General features: G+C 40.5%; 1 long non-coding RNA gene across 1 annotated transcript in view; it reads right to left on the reverse strand.

The window, feature by feature from the left end:
- Positions 1-7,058: 7,058 nt before the first annotated feature.
- The window catches only part of LOC125485610, a 47,508-nt gene continuing 32,057 nt past the window's right edge, over positions 7,059-22,509 (reverse strand). Inside the window, exon 4 of the long non-coding RNA XR_007264316.1 lies at positions 7,059-7,152. This is a non-coding gene — a long non-coding RNA (uncharacterized LOC125485610). The remainder of the gene's footprint in view (positions 7,153-22,509) is intronic.

Genomic DNA, 22,509 nt, shown 5'->3' on the forward strand with positions numbered 1-22,509 from the left:
GGGCTTCACATTTTTACAACCTGCCTCAACATGTTCCTGCTCATTCTCTGGGGTTCAGATTACCTCATCCTACCTATACTATTTCCAAAATAGACTATCTTATAGCTATGCTCTTTTGGTTCACCACACCATGCACCAGCAACAGTGTAGCCAAAGTATGTATAGAACTAGCGATAGGAAAAGGAGCAAGAAACTGAGTTATAGCCAGCCAAAAGGTTCCAACTGGATTTTTTTTTAAAAAAAGCAGCTATTTCTCAAATGAAATGTTTGGCCTTCTCCCTCAATCACTCTGTCCAGTGAGATTCCAGGGCTCAACCACAGTATCAATTTATTTGACAGCTCTTGCTTTGTGATGTCTAAGAAGCAGCCAAAAAGGGGAAGATGATGATAAGTTCCTACCTCCTGCCTCGTTAGAAATTCTCCAACTGGCTTGAGCTTATTGCTGACCAGAACCAAGCACTGCTCCCTTGAAAGTCCCAGAGAAACATAAAAGGCATGATGACCCAATGATGGGAATCATCTTTTCCTTCCTGCCTCAGGAGTTTTTTTCCAGCACAAAGTGCAAGAAAATTTCCCTCTTGGTGTTAAAAGACTGAAAGCTAAATGATTACTGTGCATAAACAATGGAGCTTTTCATGCTTAAGTATGTTGGCCTGCATAATCGCATTGAATGAGCAGCATGTGCAGCACTCCTTGTACCCACCATCATGTACTGTATCCTCAGGCTGGGTGTTTCATAATTGGACTAGCAGGAACATTTGCCCAAAGAATAGAAAATACCACAACATGGAAAAGGTTCCAAGGCAACCTCATGAAACGTTCCTCCTCAAGCCCTCCAACAAGATATCTGTGATCAGATCGCATCATGGATTATTTTAAATACATAGATAAAATGCACAAAATGCACAAATCATTGGGGATATGTAGAAATTAATTCAATTTTCAATGGTGCATAAAAATATAAAACATTATTTGTGGGAAAATCTGCAAAATAATGAATAGTCTATAATTCCATTAATTGCCCCCTCCAGATGTTATTATATACTGAAATCCTTATATTCCCTACAGACCATCTCAGTACAGGAAGGAATGTTAGACCACAGTCTGCGAAAGATGCAGGGCTGGTGGACACGTAGTTGTTCCTAAATTGATGCCAGAAACTTTCATTCCTTGGATTCAAGTTAGAAACTGAATATTAGCAATGTAGCAGTTTCTGCTTCAGACAATGTTCACATTGTCATCTTTACTCTTTGCAGTACTTGGAGCTTAGTTTAGAATACATAGGCTGAACTCTAAAGGTGTAAAATCAAATGGATGTCAATAGTTTATGTTGTTCTATATACAGTGCTCTTCGAACCACAAAATGCATCACACAGAACCCCTCCTGAATGCAACCTATCCTTCCAACAGTGTTTCCAGCTGTTTGACATTTTGGCTAAAACGTACATGTCCCTTATTAAAGGATTGTGAGTGGATACGCCAGTGTTGCCATCTGTGTGTCAATTTCTTCATGAAAAAATATTATGCTCAACAAACTTCCAATCCTTTTTTGGCAAACACTGTATGGCCCAAAATTTTTAATTTTAGTAAGTTTAATACTTAGGATAAAGTGCAATAATTCAGGCATAACTCAGAAACGTTCATCTCTTTTACCAAAATGATGTATTTCTTTTTGAATTGAAGACAGATATTAAGAATTCTAGATTTAGTCAGGTTTGTCCAACAAGTATCAAATAAAATTTCAGAGAATAGGGAATTTTAACTGCCCAAACATTAACCGGGATAGTTTTTGTGTGCAACGTAGAGAGGGAATAAAATTCTTAAGTTGTATTCAGGATAATATTTTTAGATGAAACATAGAAAGCTCAACAAGGGACGGGGCAGTTCCAGACCAAAAAATTCAGAAATAAGCCCAGGCAGGTACAAAGGATATCCATAGGGGAGCATTTCAGAAATAGTGATCATAACAATTAGACAGTTACAGAAAAAGATCAGGATAGGCCAGGGAAAGGCTAGTTTTACTAAGATATGATTTGGCCAAAATGGACTATGCACAGCAGTTGTCTGTGTCACAACAGGTGGAGGCATTCATAAAAGAAACAGTGAGACGACAGGGCAAACATGTTCCCGCAAAGACAAAGAGTTGGACCAAGGCTGGAGAATGCTGAATGTCAAGGGACATAGGTTAGGATTAAGCAAAAAGAGGCAGATACCGAGGGCTCAATGTAGCAAAGCCCCTAGAGAAGCATAAATTGTGCAGAAGGGTACTTAAAAGGGAAACTAGGAAAGCAAAGAGAGAGCATGAGCAAATACTGGCAAGTGGAATAAAGGAAAACCCAAAGGGATATTTTTAATGTATAAAGAGGAAGATAATAATTAGGGAAAGAATAGGGCCCATTAGGGACCAGAGAGGTTAATCTTTGTGTGGACCTGGAAGACATGGGCACAGTCCTCAATGAATACTTGGCATCAATCTTTACAATGGGAAAGAATGGTACAGGTATAGAAATCTGTGCAGAGGACTGCGAAATATTAGAAGAAATTAATTCAGAGAGAGAGGGAGGAGATGCTAAAGGGTTAGAGAGCCTTAAAGTGGATCAATTTGGAGGCCCAGATGGGACATATTCCAGTCTGATGATGGAGGTATAGGAGGAGATATTAGGGTCCCTCAATTATTTTCAAATCCTTTCTGGCCACAGGTGAGATATCAGTGGACTGGAGGTCTACTAATGTTCTCCCATTTTTTAAAAAGGGAGGAAAGGATCACCCAGGAAATTACAAACCATTCTGTCTAACATCGGTGGTGGGGAAGTGATGAGAAATAATTCTGAGGAGCAAAATATGTCCGGTCTTAAAGAGACAGAGATTAATCAGGGATAGTTAGCATGGATTTGTTAAAGGAAGGTTGTGTTTAACAAATTTGATCAAATATTCTGAGGAAACAATCAGGAGTGTTGTTGAGGATAATGCATTTGATGTGGTCTAATTGACATTAACCAACCTTTTGATCCCTCATGGCAGTTTGGTCAAGAAAAGTAAGAGCCCGTGGGATCCACAGCAAAATACCAAATTGGCTGAGAGGTAGGAAGCAAAGGATGATGGTAGAGGGATATTTCTGTGACTAGAAATCTGTTTGAAAAGGAGTTCTGCAGGAATCAGTGCTGCAGCCCTTGCTATTTGTGATATACATTATTAATTTGGATTCAACCGTAGGGGACATGATCAATTTGTTTGCGGAAGACACAAAAATTAGTAGAGTGGCAAATAGGGTGAAGGATAACCATAAATTGCAGGAAAATATCAACAGACTGGTCAGTCAGCAGAGCAGCTGGAAATGGAATTTAATTCAGACAGGTGTGTGGTAATGCACTTGGCAGGTGTAACATGGCCAGGGATTGCACTATGAATGGTAGGATGTACTGAAAGTACTGAAGATACATATCTACCGATCCCTGAAAGTTGCAGGGCAAGTAGATATGGCGGTTAACAAAGCATATAGGGTTGTTGCCAAGTGAAGGAATACAAGAACAAGGAGGTCATGCTGGAACTGTATAAAATGTGGTCAGGCCACAATCGGAGTGCTATATGCAGTTCTGACCACCACATAATAGGAAGGATGTGATTATACTAGAGAAGATGCAGAGGAGATTTACCAGGATGCTGCCTGGGCTGCAGGGTATGAGATATGTGGAATATTGGAAAGTCTAGGGTTGTTTTCCTTGGAGCAGTGAAGGTTGAGAAAGGAAATAATAGAGGTATATAAGATTATGAGGGGCATAAATGGAAATAGACAGGGAGGCACTTCTTCCAATTGCAGAGGGTTCAATAACCAAAAAAGCATAGATTTAACATAAGAAATAGAAGACTAACAGGAGAACTGAAGTGAAATTTTTTCACTCAGAAAGTGGTGGATGTTTGTAACTCACTGATTAAAAGGGTGGTTGACTCAGAAACCTTTGGAACATTGCAGCAGTATTTGGATGTCGGTTTGCATTGCCACAGCTTCCGTGGATATGGGTCAAAAATTTGAAAATTAGTGTAGTCAGATCTTTGTTGACCATTACAGACATGATGGGCTGAATGACCTCCTTCTGTACTGTAAACATGTATGAATCTATAAGAATAACATCTCTTGGACCTTAAGGTGATATTGCAACTGATCGCTAAATCTCACATCTGTTTATAATTAGAACTTCACTCAAACACATACAAAGATAAGAACGTAATAAAAAATAGACATTTGGCACAAGTAGTCCATATCAAAGTTTACTCTCCACACTCCCAAATAGTTTAAATCATATTTGCTCCCAAAGTGCTTAAACCCCTTTTCTTGCATCCAACGTGAGCAATCATTTCTTCTATTGCAAAAGTCCTGTTAACATTCCACAAAAGAGCAGCACAAACCACTGAATCCAACTCTAGTGTGCATTTCAAAAAGTATATGCTTGAAATTTAGTTAATATTTAATATAAGGGTTAGCGTGAGAGTTTGGAGATGTGTAATAACAAAAGGAGGAACACCAAATAAACAGATTAAGTATTTATATTATAAAAACATGTCGTGTGGATCTCTGAAGAAATTTTTGGAGCAGAATTCACGGTAAGTCACAGGTATATGAAAATGATATATGGAAATACCGTCTGCTTAATAAGGAAATGAATAGCATTTCAAAATGCTCTCCTGCTGTAAAGCTCAGTTCAACCAAAGAACCTATTAACCCTACATACTCAACACAGGCCCAGAAAGAGATTTAATTCCAATATGCAGTTTGAATTCTGGAACAAATGCAGACTTCAGATTAAATTTTTGAAACTAGTCATGAGCAGTAATGAAGCCTGACCTGAGTTACATACTTCTCAGAGGCCATGCATAACTGTGGTCTTTTCCACAAGTACAGAATGTCCCCTTGCTTTATTCCCACATCTCCCAAAAAAGTGCAAAACGACAAAAATAACTTCTCTGAAGTTATTCAATAAGTAAACTCTTACATGACTTAAAATGTAAGAATACAAAAGAAATAGCTGATGAAAATTAGTACATGATTAAACTAAAAATTTGCCAAGCATAGAACATAGAACATAGAACATTACAGCGCAGTACAGGCCCTTCGGCCCTCGATGTTGCGCCGACCTGTGAAACCAATCTGAAGCCCATCTAACCTAAACTATTCCATTATCATCCATATGTTTATCCAATGACCATTTAAATGCCCTTAAAGTGGGCGAGTCTACTATTTTTGCAGGCAGGGCATTCCACACCCTTACTACTCTCTGAGTAAAGAACCTACCTCTGACATCTGTCCTATATCTATCACCTCTCAATTTAAAGCTATGTCCCCTCGTGCTAGCCATCACCATCCGAGGAAAAAGGCTCCCACTGTCCACCCTATCTAATCCTCTGATCATCTTGTATGTCTCTATCAAGTCACCTCTTAACCTTCTTCTCTCTAACGAAAACAGCCTCAAAACCCTCAGCCTTTCCTCATAAGACCTTCCCTCCATACCAGGCAACATCCTGGTAAATCTCCTCTGCACCCTTTCCAATGCTTCCACATCCTTCCTATAATGCGGTGACCAGAACTGTACGCAATACTCCAAGTGCGGCCGCACCAGAGTTTTGTACAGCTGCAACATGACCTCATGGCTCCGAAACTCAATCCCTCTACCAATAAAACCTAACATACTGTACGCCTTCTTAACAACGCTATCAACCTGGGTGGCAACTTTCAGTGATCTATGCACATGGACACCGAGATCTTTCTGCTCATCCACACTACCAAGAATCTTACCATTAGCCCAGTACTCTGTATTCCTGTTACTCCTTCCAAAGTGAATCACCTCACACTTTTCCGCATTAAACTCCATTTGCCACCTCTCAGCCCAGCTCTGCAGCTTATCTATGTCCCTCTGTAACCTACAACATCCTTCTGCACTATCCACAACTCCCCCGACTTTGGTGTCATCCACAAATTTACTAACCCATCCTTCTATGCCCTCATCCAGGTCATTTATAAAAATGACAAACAGCAGTGGCCCCAAAACAGATCCTTGAGGTACACCACTAGTAACTGAACTCCAGGATGAACATTTCCCATCAACCACCACCCTCTGTCTTCTTACAGCTAGCCAATTTCTGATCCAAACCGCTAAATCACCCTCAATCCCATGCCTCCGTATTTTCTGCAATAGCCTACCATGGGGAACCTTATCAAACGCTTTACTGAAATCCAAATACACCACATCAACCGCTTTACCCTCATCCACCTGTTTGGTCACCTTCTCAAAGAACTCAATAAGGTTTGTGAGGCACGACCTACCCTTCACAAAACCGTGTTGACTATCCCTAATCAAATTATTCCTTTCTAGATGATTATAAATCCTATCTCTTATAATCCTTTCCAACACTTTACCCACAACCGAAGTAAGGCTCACTGGTCTATAATTACCAGGGTTGTCTCTACTCCCCTTCTTGAACAAGGGGACAACATTTGCTAGTCTCCAGCTCCACTTTCCTAAATAAGAAGGGAAGGCAAGTATATATTATCCGATCTCACATGGCCAAATCTGGAATGCAGATTTTTATCGTGCTAGTCTACTAAGCTTTGACAATAACCATTTTCCCACTCTTAGTGGAACAAGATATGGCCACCCTTTCTGCAAGCCTCCTCCAAATTAACATAGTAGGCGATCTAAACTCTCTCCATCTAGCAGATATTGCCTTCCTCTAAGCACCACACTCACCCCTAACCCCTGCATGGCCAAGCATTGTAATACTCGCTGCTGATGCTTCTGAACAACTCTGGCAATACTTAGTTAATATAAGTTAATTGGGGTTTTGCGTCTCAAGCTAGCCCTGAGGTAAAATTAATGGCCAGAAAATAACGGATTAAATACCTGCATTTATACAGCATCTTCACAACCCCCGGATGACTTGAATAGCTTTACAGCGAATGAATTATTTTCAAAGTACATTACTATTGTAATGTAGGAAATATAATTTTCAATTTGGACAAAGCAAGGCAATGTGATGGATGACTAGATCATTTTTTTTATTTAGATGTTGGTTTGAAGGATAAATATTAGCGAGGACATTAGGCAAAACTCCTCTGTCCATCTTCAAAATAGTTCCATCAGAGGAAAAGTGTGGCCTCATCTGAAAGACATTGTAAACAGACTAGAAGAACCAAACCACAATAATCTCACCAACAATATTTCCCTGCGAAATACGGTTCCAATTTTTGGAGTGGTTAATTTGACATATATAACAGTTCGTATTTATATGGTGTCTTTACTGTAGGAACGCATTGAAGGTACTTAACAGTGATTTAAAATAAACTGGCACTGAGCCTAAGATTTTAAGAAGTTGTCGTTAAAAGCATTGTAAAAAAGGAAAATTGTGTAGGATTAGAGGAAGTCAGAGATAAAAAGAGGCTAGAGGTTTGAGGTGAGAATTTTAAATTTGAGTTATTGCATGTCATCAAGGACAGGGATGAAGGATGACTGGGGCTTGATATCTGATTGGATGCCAACATGAATTTGACTGACCGAAAGACCTCCTGTAACCATTTTATCATTCTGTAATTCTACAAGACAGGATAAGGGCTCCGGTTTAGCTGACATTAACAAAGGATGCAGGATAGGATGCCAATCAGGTTGAATGAAAAAGTAGGTGAGGATTTCTGCAATAGATGGACTGAAATAGATGGATGTCCCGTGATCAATTAAGATGATGAACATTTCCTTTAAAATTTAAATCCTATTCTCCTGGTCCTTATATTGTTGTACCACAATACCTCCACTTTGTTTTGAAAAGGATATTCACCATTATTTTTGGTGTAAAATTATTGAAGTGTCCAGAATAAGGCAGTGTAATCCCATAGAAAAATATTCAAATATTGGGCAGAATTTCTTTGGACATCTTGGCAATCTCTTTATGCTATCAATTAGTTTATTGAACTCAGAACTAAGCCAAATACTTACATTCAACAGGTTAAAAATATACATTTACTGACTTCTGTAAAACAAAGTTTTGCATGTTCTACAATGGATGGATGACCATTCTGCCAGATTACACCCAAACAGTGAAGAAAATAGAGACAATAAGGTGCAGAGTTGGATGAACACAGCAGGCCGAGCAGCATCATAGGAGCAGAAAGGCTGAAATTGTCTTTGTATTTCGTTCACAGGAACTCTTCTTTGAAAACAACAAATTCTTGAGCACAGCAGTTTTAGATAAGTTTATAAACAGCTCTTGCTATATATCTAATTCAGTGGTAAAGATGATCCAAAGATGCCCTTTCGTTACATACTCCAGATTCTGTCTAATGTAAGCACTTTTCTCTGTGGAATTTTCTATAAAATTTAGAGTCCAGCGACATTGGATATTTTGCACAAGTATGATTTGGTTGGTAGATTGTGAACCTGTACTGGCTGATTTACACGCAATACATAACTGAATGAAAAAAGAAGAGTTTAAACATTACAGACACATGATTTCCCTCTATCTTCCCAAGCCATGTGTGTCCTCATTCGGATTTTCAATTCAGAAAATCAATGTAAAATCTGCTAAAACTCTGAGAGTGTGTAATAAAATCAATATGGCAATGTAATATCTTGATGTTTTCCTTGTGTCTGCTAAGCATAGGAATGCAATATTTCTAATGGGAAAATCTAAACCAAATAGAATGGTATTCAAAGGAACGAAAAGAAAAAAGATGACTCAATGTGGTGAGATATTATTTGTAAGACAAGAGAAGAAGGAAATGGGATAGAGTGGAAGGGAATGATCTTACATGATGTGAAATCAGATCAAAACATTTCAGCTTACATAAACACAGCATTGATTATACAGCATTTCTCTTTGACTGTCCACTTCAATTTACTGATCAGAACTTGACAGTTACCAGTCTTGATAGAATATGACTTCGTTCCCAGTCATTTTCCTCAAAGAAAATTCTGAAATCCACCTATTTAGAAAGGGATTTCTGTGAAATACCTAAACCACCCTTAGCAATGTTCTGCGCAGACTTAGACTAAATTATCTATCTGAAGAGAACAGTTCATACTAAAGTAAAATATATGTATTTGTTGTAGGGTTTTGCAGTTAACTTGCCAGAGATATGAGCTGACAACTGAAAGTGATTTCAAGACAAAACTGAACTGTTTAATGAAAAAACATGGAGCTTGAGGAAATTTGGTAACAAGAGGTAAGAGAAGTCCATTTAATCACCTTAAATTAATTTTGGTAATTTTAAGAAGTATCAGCTTTCAATAATTGATCACCAAGATGTAATTTTGATGAATACATCACTGCAACAATAAAAACAAGCACAGCAATTTGACATTCCTGTGATTTAGTCTGAAGAGCCATCAGTGTCTGAATAACTTGGAGCATCTGGCAATATACATAAGATAATTAAATCAAGGCAGGGATCCATTTGGCTGAGTGAAGAATGACTAACTGTCTTGAGCATCTTTAATTTGACACATTATACTCCACACTTCTGTGTTAAGTCCAACCCTAAAAAGGGATGTCATTGTCTCCTGGGTTGCAACTGAACGTCACATAGACATTAAGCTTTTCAAATGACAGCTACAGTTACTTCACAAGACCTTCCTTTTTTGACAATTAAACATAAAAGTAAGTTCCCTGGCACAGTACAGAAACTGCGGACTAAATTTGATGCCCACCCCTGAGGCAAGTTTGGGGGCTAAGAAATTGAATAGAAGGTGGGCACAGGGGAAAGAGAGAGTGTGCCCGGTGGGAGGACTGTTCTTCTCCTGCAGCCAATTAAGGCCCTTAATTGAAAGAGCAAGTGCCCACTTAAGGACCTCATCATGTTGCCGCTGGTATTAAATCAGCACAGACAATGCAGTTGTCCTGCAATGAACTTGAAAACCAACTCCTGATCAAAGGATCCAGTGTCAGCAATGATGAGGCCTGCTAAGAGCCATCTCTCTGTCCTTGCAACTGCATACTTCCATCCTCCTGCCTTTCCCAGTCACCCATCCTGCCATCACTCACCCGTGGCCTAATGGAGTCCCATGACAGTCGTCAGCCTCTGCCTTAGTGCATTGCTGGCAGCTGCCACTGCTCTTATGGGCCCTGCCTGCAATGGAGAGTGACTGGCCACTGATTAGCTGACAGCTCTCAGGGAGGTGCAGCATTTCCACTCTAGGGTCCCTGATACCATGGAAGACCTGCTACTGACCACTTCCGAGCCTGAGAGACACTTAATGCTGACAAACTTTCCTCAAAGGCAGCAATACCAGGCTCTCGCTGGTTCTTCAGCTAGCAGCTGAAACCCCATCCCCACCCTCCATTGACACTTGCATTAAATAGTACCTTGTCAATCAGTATCAAATCTCATTGCTGGCTGGTGAACAGATTTCTAAATTGATTTTTTTCTGAGACAAATCTCCTTAGCAACAGAACTCAAGAAGTTGAAATCCTGTCTCATAGCTCTGTCTTGTCTTATATTCACAGCACTAAATTAAAATACAGTGATGCCATATGGCAGCATATTTTCTGCCACTACCTCAGACATGATTCAACAGTATGGTTCAGACAAAACTGGTGTTAGAACCAGCAAGATTCAGACAGCAGTGATGTCAGCATGGTGGTAGTCTCAAATTAAAGCTGTGCAAATATGTCTTTATGTAAAAATCGCAGTCTTCAAAGATCATGGAGTTTTATACTTTCCTGATTTCAGCACAGTAGAAGTATTAGTACTAGTGAAATACAGACTGTCTAGAAACACAGAATGACAGTATAGCATTGAGACTTGATTACCTTTTAGAACATTTCAGAATTATAAAACAGTTTGTTGGTCCTACTGCATTCTGCAGAATCCATTAGCGCCAAAGCCACTAAATTATCTAGCCCTTTTAAACTCAGCTAGGCAAAGAGTGACTTTGAATTAAAGTTATCCAAAACACTGCTACTGCTGCTATAATGTCCTTTCTCATACTAAGTCCTGTGCAACCGTCTCTCCTGTGTTTGCTGACCTGCACTGGCTCCCAATAAAACAACATTTTAAAAGTATAATTGTCATTTTTTCAGTCCCTGACCTCATTCTTCCCTATCATTGTAATCGCCTCCTAATCCACATCCCTCTGAAATATTCTGGCCTTTTGACCATCTTGATTTTAATTGTTCCACATTTCCTACTGTGTAGTCAGCTGCCCATGCCCTAAGCTGTGGAATTCATAAAATCCCTTCAGTGGGGAAGCAGGCTATTCAACCCATCAACTTCACACTGTCCCTCAATACAGCATCTCACCCAGTTCCACCTCTCTGTAGTATCCCTGTAACCTTGCATTTTCCCATGGCTAATCCACCTAGCCTGCACATCCTGGACACTATGGGCAATTTAACATGGCCAATCCACGTAGCCTGCACATCTTTGGACTGTGGGAGGAAACCGGTGCACCTAGAGGAAACCCATGCAGACATGGGGAGAACATGCAAACTCCATACAGGCAGTCACCCGAGGGTGGAATTGATCACAGGTCCCTGGCACAGTGAGGCAGTGGTGCTGACCAATGAGCCACCGTGCCACTTTCCCTACACCTCTCCTTCCTCCTTGAACACTCTCCTTTCTGACCAAAGCTTTTGGTTATCTTCCCTAATTGAAGATGCAATTTGCATTCACAGTTTCTGCAGTCTAGCTGTAAGCAAGCTGCTAAAGTTATGGGGTTTGATAACTGAGTTGCCTGCCATGGGCAGATGAATATATAAAAGATGTGAAAAGTATTAATATTATCAATCTGCACATCGTCCCTAAAACTCAGTATCGTGCTCTGGATTCTAAATATTAAACATACTAAACATTACAAAGTTTATCCTTTCCTCAGCAGGTCTGGCAGCATCTATGAAGAAAAAATCAGAGTTAACGTTTCGGATCTGGTGACCCTTCCTTGGTGAGCTGCTGAGCTTTTCCAGCAACTTCTGTTTTTGTTCCTGATTTACAGAATCCGCAGTCCTTTCAGATTTTATCCTTTTTTCCTTAGTTTAATGCACTAATGAACTAAATCCAAGTTATTACTTGTAACATCAGTTGATATCAGGGCAGCGCAACCCAGTTCACTGAAATGTTAAATAAGGTCGGAGGTACAATTTCAAACAGTAATGTGAAACAGAAAAATTCTGAACAATTCTTTACATCTTATCCTTTGCTTCCCATATTAGGAGATACATACCAAGCGCAATATATAAAGGCAAGGCTAATTTAACTTCTCTGACAGAAGACCCACCATACTCAGTGCCCGTCAGGCATTTAAGTGGACAGCAGTGAGACTCTGGGGTCAGATGTCACCTCCACAAAGAGGCAATCAAAGACCAGCAGCAAAACTGACAAGCAGCGGTGACAAGGAAGCAATGGCTGCTGCCACTACAACAGCCATCCAAGCTGGGCATTGTCACTGGCCACTGGAGAGTGGAGGCAGGAGGCAGGTCTCATGTGGGTTTCACAGTGGGTGAGGGGGGAGCAACAGGGGTGAGTGGGGTGGCTCTCAGCAGGTCATCCACTCTGTCTCTCACAATGCCAGTGCTCTCCATCAGGCATTGAGTGCACCTGAGTAACAGATTCACTAGAAGCTGCCATCAAACACACTAGAGTTTTTTATTCAGATTCCTCGCATGGTGTGTCTCCTGTCTGTACTGCAAGGTTAAAGCCAGCAATGAGATCCTTAAGTGGGCATTAATTGTTCCTTTAAAGGTCTCAATTGGTAGCAGGGATTTGCAAAATCGCAAAGAGTAACTTAAACAATAATAGCTATCTGTTTGGAGTTCCAGTACTGAACTATTTGCTTGAATACAATTTGAATACAAAAAAGAGCAGATTCCATTATAATTTGGCTGCTGTGATCTGTTGATGGTAGTTTTAAATTGGCTGGAAAACTTTGGTGAATGATAGCCCATTCCACCAATACTAATCAATTTATTGGGCACCCTTCACTGTGTACACATTTATCATATGAATGACTTCATATTTGTTTACATTAAAATTCATCTGCACATCCCTGCTTAATTGACAGGAATGTTTATGAACACTGTTTACTTTCCTTTAATTACACAGCTTAGCATTATCAGCAAACCTCTAATATATACAAGATGTACATTTGGAGATCTCATCCAATTTGTTTCATCATAGAGGGTACAGCGCGGGTCAAAAACAGACCATCCCCAACGCCCATGGTCCATCTTCAAATCCATGATTCACCACAGGCAGCAATTTTGCAATTTATCACCAACTTCCTTTCCTCCTAATAATCCAGACTTCATTTCAACTTCTTGTAATTAGTACTTTAACAGAATTTTTCGATGGGTTTTGTTTGTGGTTGATGGAACTGCCTTACTACGATGTGTCATGCTGCTGTCATGCCTTTAACACATTGAAATGCAAATGCAAAATTCAGATGCAATTTGTTTTAAAAATTGTTCATAGAAAGTGGACGTACAAAGAACAAAGAAAATTACAGCACAGGAACAGGCCCTTCGGCCCTCCAAGCCTGCGCCGATCCAGGTACTTTATCTAAACCTGCCGCCTATTTTCCAAGGATCTGTATCCCTCTGCTTCCTGCCCATTCATGTATCTGTCCAGATACATCTTAAATAATGCTATTGTGCCCGCCTCTACCACCTCCGCTGGCAACGCGTTCTAGGCATCCACCACCCTCTGCGTAAAGAGCTTTCCACGCATATCTCCCTTAAACTTTTCCCCTCTCACCTTGAAATTGTGACCCCTAGTAACTGAGTCCCCCACTCTGGGAAAAAGTTCTTGCTATCCACCCTGTCTATACCTCTCATGATTTTGTAGACCGCAATCAGGTCCCCCCTCAACTTCGTCTTTCTAATGTAAATAATCCGAATCTACTCAACCTCTCTTCATAGTTAGCACCCTCCATACCAGGCAGCATCCTGGTGAACCTCCTCTGCACCCTCTCCAAAGCATCCACATCCTTTTGGTAATGTGGCGACCAGAACTGTACGCAGTATTCCCAATGTGGTCGAACCAAAGTCCTATACATGACCTGCCAACTCTTGTACTCAATACCCCGTCCGATGAATGAAAGCATGCCGTATGCCTTCTTGACCACTCTATCCACCTGAGTTGCCACCTTCAGGGTACAATGGACCTGAACACCCAGATCTCACTGTGCATCAATTTTCCCCAGGGCTTTTCCATTTACCGTAATGTTCGCACTTGAATTGGATCTTCTAAAATGCATCACCTCACATTTGCTTGGATTGAACTCCATCTGCCATTTCTCAGCCCAACTCTCCAATCTATCTGTATTCTGCTGCATTCTCCGACAGTCCCCTTCACTATCTGCTACTCCACCAATCTTAGTGTCATCTGCAAACTTGTTAGTCAGACCATCTATACCTTCCTCCAGATCACTTATGTATATCACAAACAACAGTGGCCCCCAACACAGATCCCTGTGGAACACAACTGGTCACAGTTCTCCATTTTGAAAAACTCCCTTCCACTACAACTCTCTGTCTATGGTTTAACAAGCATTCATTGATTGCCTTGAGAGCATTACCAGTTAAACACATTGATTGATACAGGAGTCAATTAAGGCTAAGCCAAGAAGGAATGATGGATCCATTGCTTTTAAAGGTCATTGACGAATCAGGTGGTAGCTTTGGGAAATGAAGCGTAGACTGGGTAACCGCTTTGCAGAACATCTACACTCTGCTCTCAAAAAAAGACCCTGAGCTACCTGTTGCCTACCATTTTAACACCCCACCCTTTCCCTGGCCAACATATCTGTCTCTGGCTTGTTGCAGTGTCCAGCGAAGCTCAACACAAGCTGGAAGAACAACACCTCATTTTCTGCTTGGGGACCATGAAGCCCTCAGGACTCAATATCTAGTTCAATACTGTTAGGGCCTAAACTCTCCCATGTCCTAGCCCCCTAGCCCACATACTAGGCTTTTTCATCACATAGCCTACCATTACACACTACCTGTTATTAGTCACTAACAGTCCCCATTAACAACTACTCACCCTCCTAGCCAGATCGTTATCACTCCCTTTGTCTATCCAACTGCTCTTCTTGCTCTTCGGGCTCTATCCTTTATCCTATCGTTTACTCCTACCGCATCCCCCTCCCTATTTTCTGCATATAACCTGACATTTTCCCAGCTACCATCAGTTCTAAGGAAGGGTCACTGGACCCGAAACGTTAACTCTGATTTTCTCTTTACAGATGCTGCCAGACTTGCTGAGCTTTTCCAGCAACTTCTGTTTTTGTTCCTGGTAGCTTATACAGTCATTGCTGGGTCTGATGGTATGGCGATAATGACCCTATCTCTGGGCCAGTAGAGCCATCTTCAAGCTCTACCTGCCTGGAGGTGTGTCATAACATGTCCAAACAGGTTGATTAAAATTTTTTGAAAAAATTTGTAGCTCGGGTTGTGGATGAGGTTGTAGACATATTCCCTACAAGACAGACCGCAACAGGAAGATACAATACAACCAGACTCACTGATCACCCTTCCATACATCAAGGACATTTCAGAGATGACCACAAGATTACTCAGACCCCTAAGTAGCCCACAAACCAACAACCACCCTACGACAGCTACTAACGAACGGAAAGGATCCCGTACCCAAAACCAGCAAAACCGGTGCAAGAAACAAATTACCATGCAAGGACTTTGAGAAACACTACACAGGCCAAACTGGAAGAAAACTGACAATACAGATACACGAACACTAACTAGTCACCAAGAGACACGGCCAATTCTCACTTGTCTCACTACACATGGACAATGAGGGACACGAATTTGACTGGGATAACACATCCATAATTGCACAAGCCAAACAGAGGCATGCCAGGGAATTCCTGGAGGCCTGGTGTTCTAACCGGGACTCCATCGACAAACATATTGAATTAGACCCTGTGTATTAACCACTGAGAAACAGAACCAGAAGTAATACCAAACACCCCAGCAAACCGGGGCATATAAATAACAAGTGGGACAGAGGCGCACTGACGATGCTACCTAGCAGGGTGACGAAACATTTGCAACCAAACCCACCGGCTTGGCGAACAGGTCTACAACCTCAGGTTGATTAAAAATATGAGGAGGGTTCTTGTGGTGCAGTGGTATTCTCTCTACATCTGGGGCAGTAGGTCCAGGTTCACGTTCCTTCCCAGCAATGTGTCATACATGTTTGAACTGGTTGATTAATAATATATAGCCATTGTCAGATGACAAATTGCTAAATTTGTCGAATTCAAAGTTACAGCCTGTCTTTTCAAGAAGTGCATTCACAAACTCTGGAATGCTAACCTATGGCCAATACATAGTCATGAAAATACTCGTCCTGTTATGAATCGAAATACCATTAGCTGCCAGTGATTATGAATTATAAATGTGAACAACAAAACTTCAGATTATACACCTTTATTACATTGTTTTCTTAACTCTATGGTGGAATTCAATGACTTTGCTCTGGCAAATTTGGTGATTGGGGAGCAGTTAGGTGGGCAGATGTTGACTGAAAACCTGGCATCTTACCCCATTGTCCCAATTAGGTGTGTGGCAGGAAGACAAGTGTTTGGCCTGACTGCTGTTTTTCACATGTGTTCACTTTTTTTGTACAGAGTTTATCTGTATTATATCTGACGAGTCCGACTAAGCCATTTCTGTGTTCCCATGTCCTAAATAAAATGCATTAAGGAAAGCAGAAAAGTGCCAAAATGATCTAACATCTGGATCACAATAAGCGATATATCACTTTAGATATGTTACAAACTTTGGTAAATCAGATGCAAGAGGAATATTACTGCTCTACGATAATCCTTATAATGCTGCATAAAAGCAAGTGCACATGAAAAGAGGAAAACTTTATGTGGATGAGGTATATTGGAACATTAGATCACATTTAAAAAAAGCTGACATTTACTGCAATGGATGAAATAGACATTTGAAATTTATGAGACTCTAAAATAAAATTTCAAAGAAATGGGTGATGTTTTTACAACTGGTATTAATCCAAGGCTTCTCCTTTCCAAGCCAAAGTGTCTTCCCAACAATGAGTCATGATACAGAGTTCCATTTTTTAATCATATTCCTAAAAGCTCTCCAGGCCTCAATTTCATAAAGGGAAATGGTTTTATCTCTATTGAAGCTGGCTGCAGAACAGCAGTAAATGTCTGGTTAAAAAGGCTCATTACTATTAAAGTCTGAGATAAATGATTAAAACCATAATCTGTTGCAGCTGAATTGTTAACAGCTGCTCAACATTAGACTCGTTAAACAGTTTTTTTGATACCTTAATTCAAGAGAGCTCAGGTAATGTATCTTACATCACATATGACAGTGCTGAGTATTATATTCGACTCTTTTGAGTCTAAAGCTGATTGAATTAATTTAAGTCCTCATCCTTAGAAAATCCAGGCAGTGTTTCCACTTCTGTTTGCTAGTGATCCATGCTAGAAAGTGTGCATTTGAGAACATCAAATTAAAACTAGATCTGGCTCAAGTGAGATGTCTTTCATAATGTAATGGGCTGCTGACAAGTAGCATCTAACCTCACATGAGGTATGGTCTCTTGGATTAGTTTGCTAGCACCTGAAGAATTAAATTCCAGCAGCAGGAGGGCAGAAATGCTATCTGTCTTCAGGACTGCTTGTGGCTGTTTTTGCTGCATATGATGTGAATTGCAAGAATTTCTTCAAGCTAATTTCAATGTGTTGCTTTAAATTTGGCGAAATTTTAGAGGAAACCCTCACTTACACATATAAAATAATTTTCTGCTTACACCTTCCAAAATTAAAGCAGCTGGGCAGAAATTGAGGAAACTCCCACAAAAAAGTTTCTTCAAACATTTTTCAATGTCCTGCACTTAATAATAAACCTCAACTTAGAATGTCCAACAGGATTCTTAAAGAATTGAAACAAGATACAAACAAGATACCGAGATGGCTGACATGTTATAAAGCTGAATAATGGGAAATAAATAACCAAGTTTATTACAGTAGTAAAGGATTGTGAGAAAATACCTTGAGGAATTGTTATACATTAACATAAAAGAAGCAAGAACAATGATATACAAATGAAATGTGTGTCTTCAGGTGATTTTTTTTCAAACAACATATTTACATTCATTTATCGACAAGCATTCCGCAAGACCTCAGCCCCAGATTTTGGGCTTCCAAATGTTGGGATGCTAGAGTTGTGACCCACAGTGCTGGAAAACAGTATGTTCCGGAACAAAGGAAGATAATTCAACTATTCTAGTTGAATTATTTTTCTCCGAATTCTTGTTCCAGACAGGCTGAGGCAGTGCCAAGTGTATATCCTTCTTCCCCTAATCAGCAACTTTTTTATTTCCTTCACTAAAGCTTCCAGAGATTGTGCAGTCATGTTTAGTAGCATGTATTCCATGAGTTTACAAATCTACATGAGAAAAAGAAGTTGAGTCGTAGTCATGTCCTGCTTGTGGCTTCTAAAGCTGATAATTATAAACCTTGTTTATTTACTTCCAGCCAGGGATTAACACACAAAAGGATAAGAAACTTGAAAGAATTCCTTCCCTTTGCTATTTAAATATAAAGACATTTGCTGAAGAAGCAACACTGTTTGCATCTGTAGAGATTTTTTTGTCTAAGGCTCACTGTCTATCATCAAGAGGTTATGGAAACACAGGCAAGGAGCAGACTCGATGGACCGGATGGTCTATTTCTGCTCGTACGTCTCATGAATTTAGTGTTCTGTGCCACTCTGTTGCTGAGGTGGTAATTTCAGGGATGGCTCACTCTACATCCCCAATAACAAAAAAAAGCTTAGGTGATTAAGTGCCAAATAGTTACTTAATGGCTTTCTGGAGAAGTTCTCATTCCATCAGGAGTCTTACTGCTGAAGTCCAACCCACGTGTGGCTGCTGGCCAAACACAGACTGGCAACCTCAAGGAATTGAAGAACATTAGTGCAAATCCAGGCTGCACAGCCATGAAGAGCTGAATTGATGAGCAGTGGGAAGGTCATGTGTCATGGGGAGAGGTGTGTGAAGGCAAAGGCTCAAGGACGGCCTTCAGCAGATCAACCCACTTGTCCTGCATCCCTGCACTTGATTGCTCCAGACTGGCATCAATGGAGGCAACCTCCTGCTGGCATGGCACGTAAGTGAGCTGGTGGCAAGTTGAGAATGTCACCAATAGACTTTCCTACCCAGAATTTACTTGCTGAGGTGGAGGGAAATGAAGTATCTCTCTAGGGCCAACCCGCCCAATCATTTGCCCTTCTTGCCACCTTCCTTACCAGCAGCAGAGAGGGGAAAGTCATGCCAAAGGGCGGAAAGAGAAGGAACCTCAAAACTTGCTCATTTTTAAAGAACTAACTCATGTACTAAGGAATTCACAAGAAAATTAAAGGAATACCAAGTTTATTACAGATACATTAGGATATTGTATTCTGGTTTTGTTACTATAAAAGATGGTCTATGTAGGTACATAGAAAATAGGAACAGGAGTAGGCCATTTTGCCCTGGAAGCCTGTTCCACTATTCAATATGATCATGGCCGATTGGCCAACTCAGCAGCTTGTTCCTGCTTTCACTCCATAACCTGTTGATCTCTTTAGCCCTAAGAAGCAGCTGTTCCACTTAGTTGAAGGGTTAATAACAAAGGAGCATAATTTTAAGGTGAAAGGCAGGAGGTTCAGAAGGCATTTGAGCAAATGTTGGTGGAGGTCGGAATGCACTGCCTGGGAGGCTGGTTGAGCCAGGATACTTCATAACCCTTAAAAAGTACTTGGATGAGCACTTGAAATGTCATAACATTCAAGGCTATGGGCCACGTGCTGGAAAGTGGGACTAGTGCAGGTTCAGAGTAGTTTTTGTCAGTGCAGACTGAACGGGCTGAAGGGCTTCTATGGTTCTCTATGATTCTATAGCTATATCTGTCTCTTTCTTGAAAATGTGCAATGTTTTGGCCTCAACTGCTTTCTGTGTCAGAGAATTTCACAGGCTCAGCATTCTCCGAGTGAAGAAGTTTTTCCTCATCTCAGTCTTAAATGGCCATAGGCTCTGACCCCAGTTCCCTGGTCATCAGAACATCATTCCTGCATTTTTCCTGTCTATTCTTCTTGGAATTTAATAGGTTTCTATGAGATACCTCCTTATTCTTCTGAATTCCAGGGAATATAGTCCTAACCAATCCCATCTCCCTTCATACAATGGTCCTGCATTATCAGGAATCAGATCCTGATTTCAGGGTCTGATAACTTAACGTTGCATCCTCATTCTTTATCTCAGAGTTAGTGGATAATAAATTTGTCTTTTTTTTAACTAAAGATGACTTTATATTTGGCTGCTTATTGTTTCTGAGGAAAACAGTGAACTGCATTTTAATTGGGGGAGGTGCTTATACATCTTGAAATGAGCTTAAATCATTTCTGAGACCAACCAGTGAAGAGCAGAATGAGGCCAATTCACCCCTCCTTATAACAGGGTCATAACAGGGGAACATTGGCTGCCACACAGCCATGTCATTGCACTGTCTAGGAGTGAGATTTCCATCCAGATGAAGGAGGTATTGCCATATCAGGGAGCTGATGGCCTCTTCATTGCCTGGAATATTTACATAGAATTAGGGCTCTTGTTGGTTCCACGCATCAGCATGGAAAATGAGTGGCTGGGGTTTGAGAGGCCACTGAGGGGAGTAAGCTGGGGAGAATGAGTAAAATCATGGAGGAGGGAGGGCCCTCCAATGAACAGAATTGGCCTGTTAAGTTGGGCTATCCCATGTCCTTCACTAGCCCACGAAGGGAAACTGCTTGGCACAGGGCTCTCCTACTGTCAGTTAAATCTTTGCAAAAGCAGAATGAGTTCCTTAAGTGGGCATGAATGACATGAGCAAGCTGCTGCACCATTGCAGGGTCAAAGCGAAAGCAGTGGATAAGCCAGCTGCTGAAGTTAATGTGTTCCCCACTTTGCTTTCAAATCCATTAACAGAGTAGCATTAAATTCAGCGCAGTATTTATGCATCTGCTCCACAACAATACTTTAATACTGACCTTGAAGCAAATTCATGATACTATAATTGAAGAGTGTAACAAAAACTTGTGGCTAGATATCCCCTAAATGTATTAAAACCTCCCAAAGTGCTTTATAGGAGCTTTAACAAACAAATTTTAACACTCGATTACATGAGGTGATGTTAAAATTAGGGATGCTCAAGAAGCCAGAATTAGGGGTGTCCAGATATCTGAGAGAATAATAGGGTTGCAGAAAATTACAGAGGTAGGGCAGGGCGGGGCAATGAAGACATTTGATAATAAAGACGAGGATTTTATGTTTAAAGCTTTGCTTAATAAAACTAAAAATACTGCAGATGCTGGACAACTGAAACAAACATGGAAAATGTGAGAGAAACTCAGTGGGTCTGGCAGCATCTGTGGAGATAGAAATAGAGTTAACATTTCAAATCCAATATGACTCTGCACCAGGCTTGGTGTGAGTTAGGAAATGGGCAGCCGAGTTCTGGATGTTTTCCAATTCACATAAGCTATTCAGTGCTTGCTACAATAGTCAAATTCAGAGGTAACAAAGACACAGATGAGAATTTGAGCAGCAAATGAGCTGAGGCAGTGGTGATGTGGAGGTGCAAGTTGACAAAAATGTGGTGTGAAGCTCGTCTCTGATTTAAGTTTACAACGTTTGCTTCGGCTTCTGATGGTTAGCGGGATATAGTCAGTGAGTAGCTGAATTAATGCTGGCTGTAAAAGACTGTGCAGCACTTTCAATATACTTGAGCCTGTTCTAATGGTCTTGAATTTCAAGACAGGCAGCCAATGTACAGCAAACAAAATGGATGCTGCTGCCAAAAACAGAAATCCTGAACAATGCATGGAGTATTTGACATAATATTAATCTGTTTTAATTTAAATGCATCTCCCTGAGATATTGAATTTGGCATTAATGAATGACAAGGTCAATTCTATTGGTAGAATAATGCATGCAACAAGTAATTCAAAAACAGAATTAATTGTAGAAAGAGCAAGGTCTGTTTCATAAATGTTTTATTCGGCAGAGTAGCAGTTCTTTAGTCACCATTAGCAACAGTGTTAACTGCAAGCTTTAGCTGGGTTCATTGGGGGATTGAACTGACTGGCCCAGCCTGCTTTGGACATTTCATGGACACACTGCGGTTGTAACTGTATCCAATAAGGCTGATTCTTTACACAAACATTTTTTGTTTGTTTTTTATAGCTAACATTAGGGTCAAGCTATAAGATACTGGCTTGTCAACTGTTTTGGTTTCAAAAGTGCAAATACTTTACTCAGCTCCATCAACTGTTTTTATAACTTACTCTCATCATTTAGTGAGTCATAGAGTCATACAGCACGGAATCAGACCCTTTGGTCCAACTCATCTGTGCAGACTAGATTCCCCAATCTGACCTAGTCCGATTTGTCAGGATTTGACCCATATCCCCATAAACCCTTTCTACTCATATACCCATTCAAATGCCTTTGAAATGTTG

The sequence above is a fragment of the Rhincodon typus genome, chromosome 20 (assembly GCF_021869965.1).
Source record: "Rhincodon typus isolate 14 chromosome 20, sRhiTyp1.1, whole genome shotgun sequence".
Taxonomy (NCBI): Eukaryota; Metazoa; Chordata; class Chondrichthyes; order Orectolobiformes; family Rhincodontidae; genus Rhincodon; species Rhincodon typus.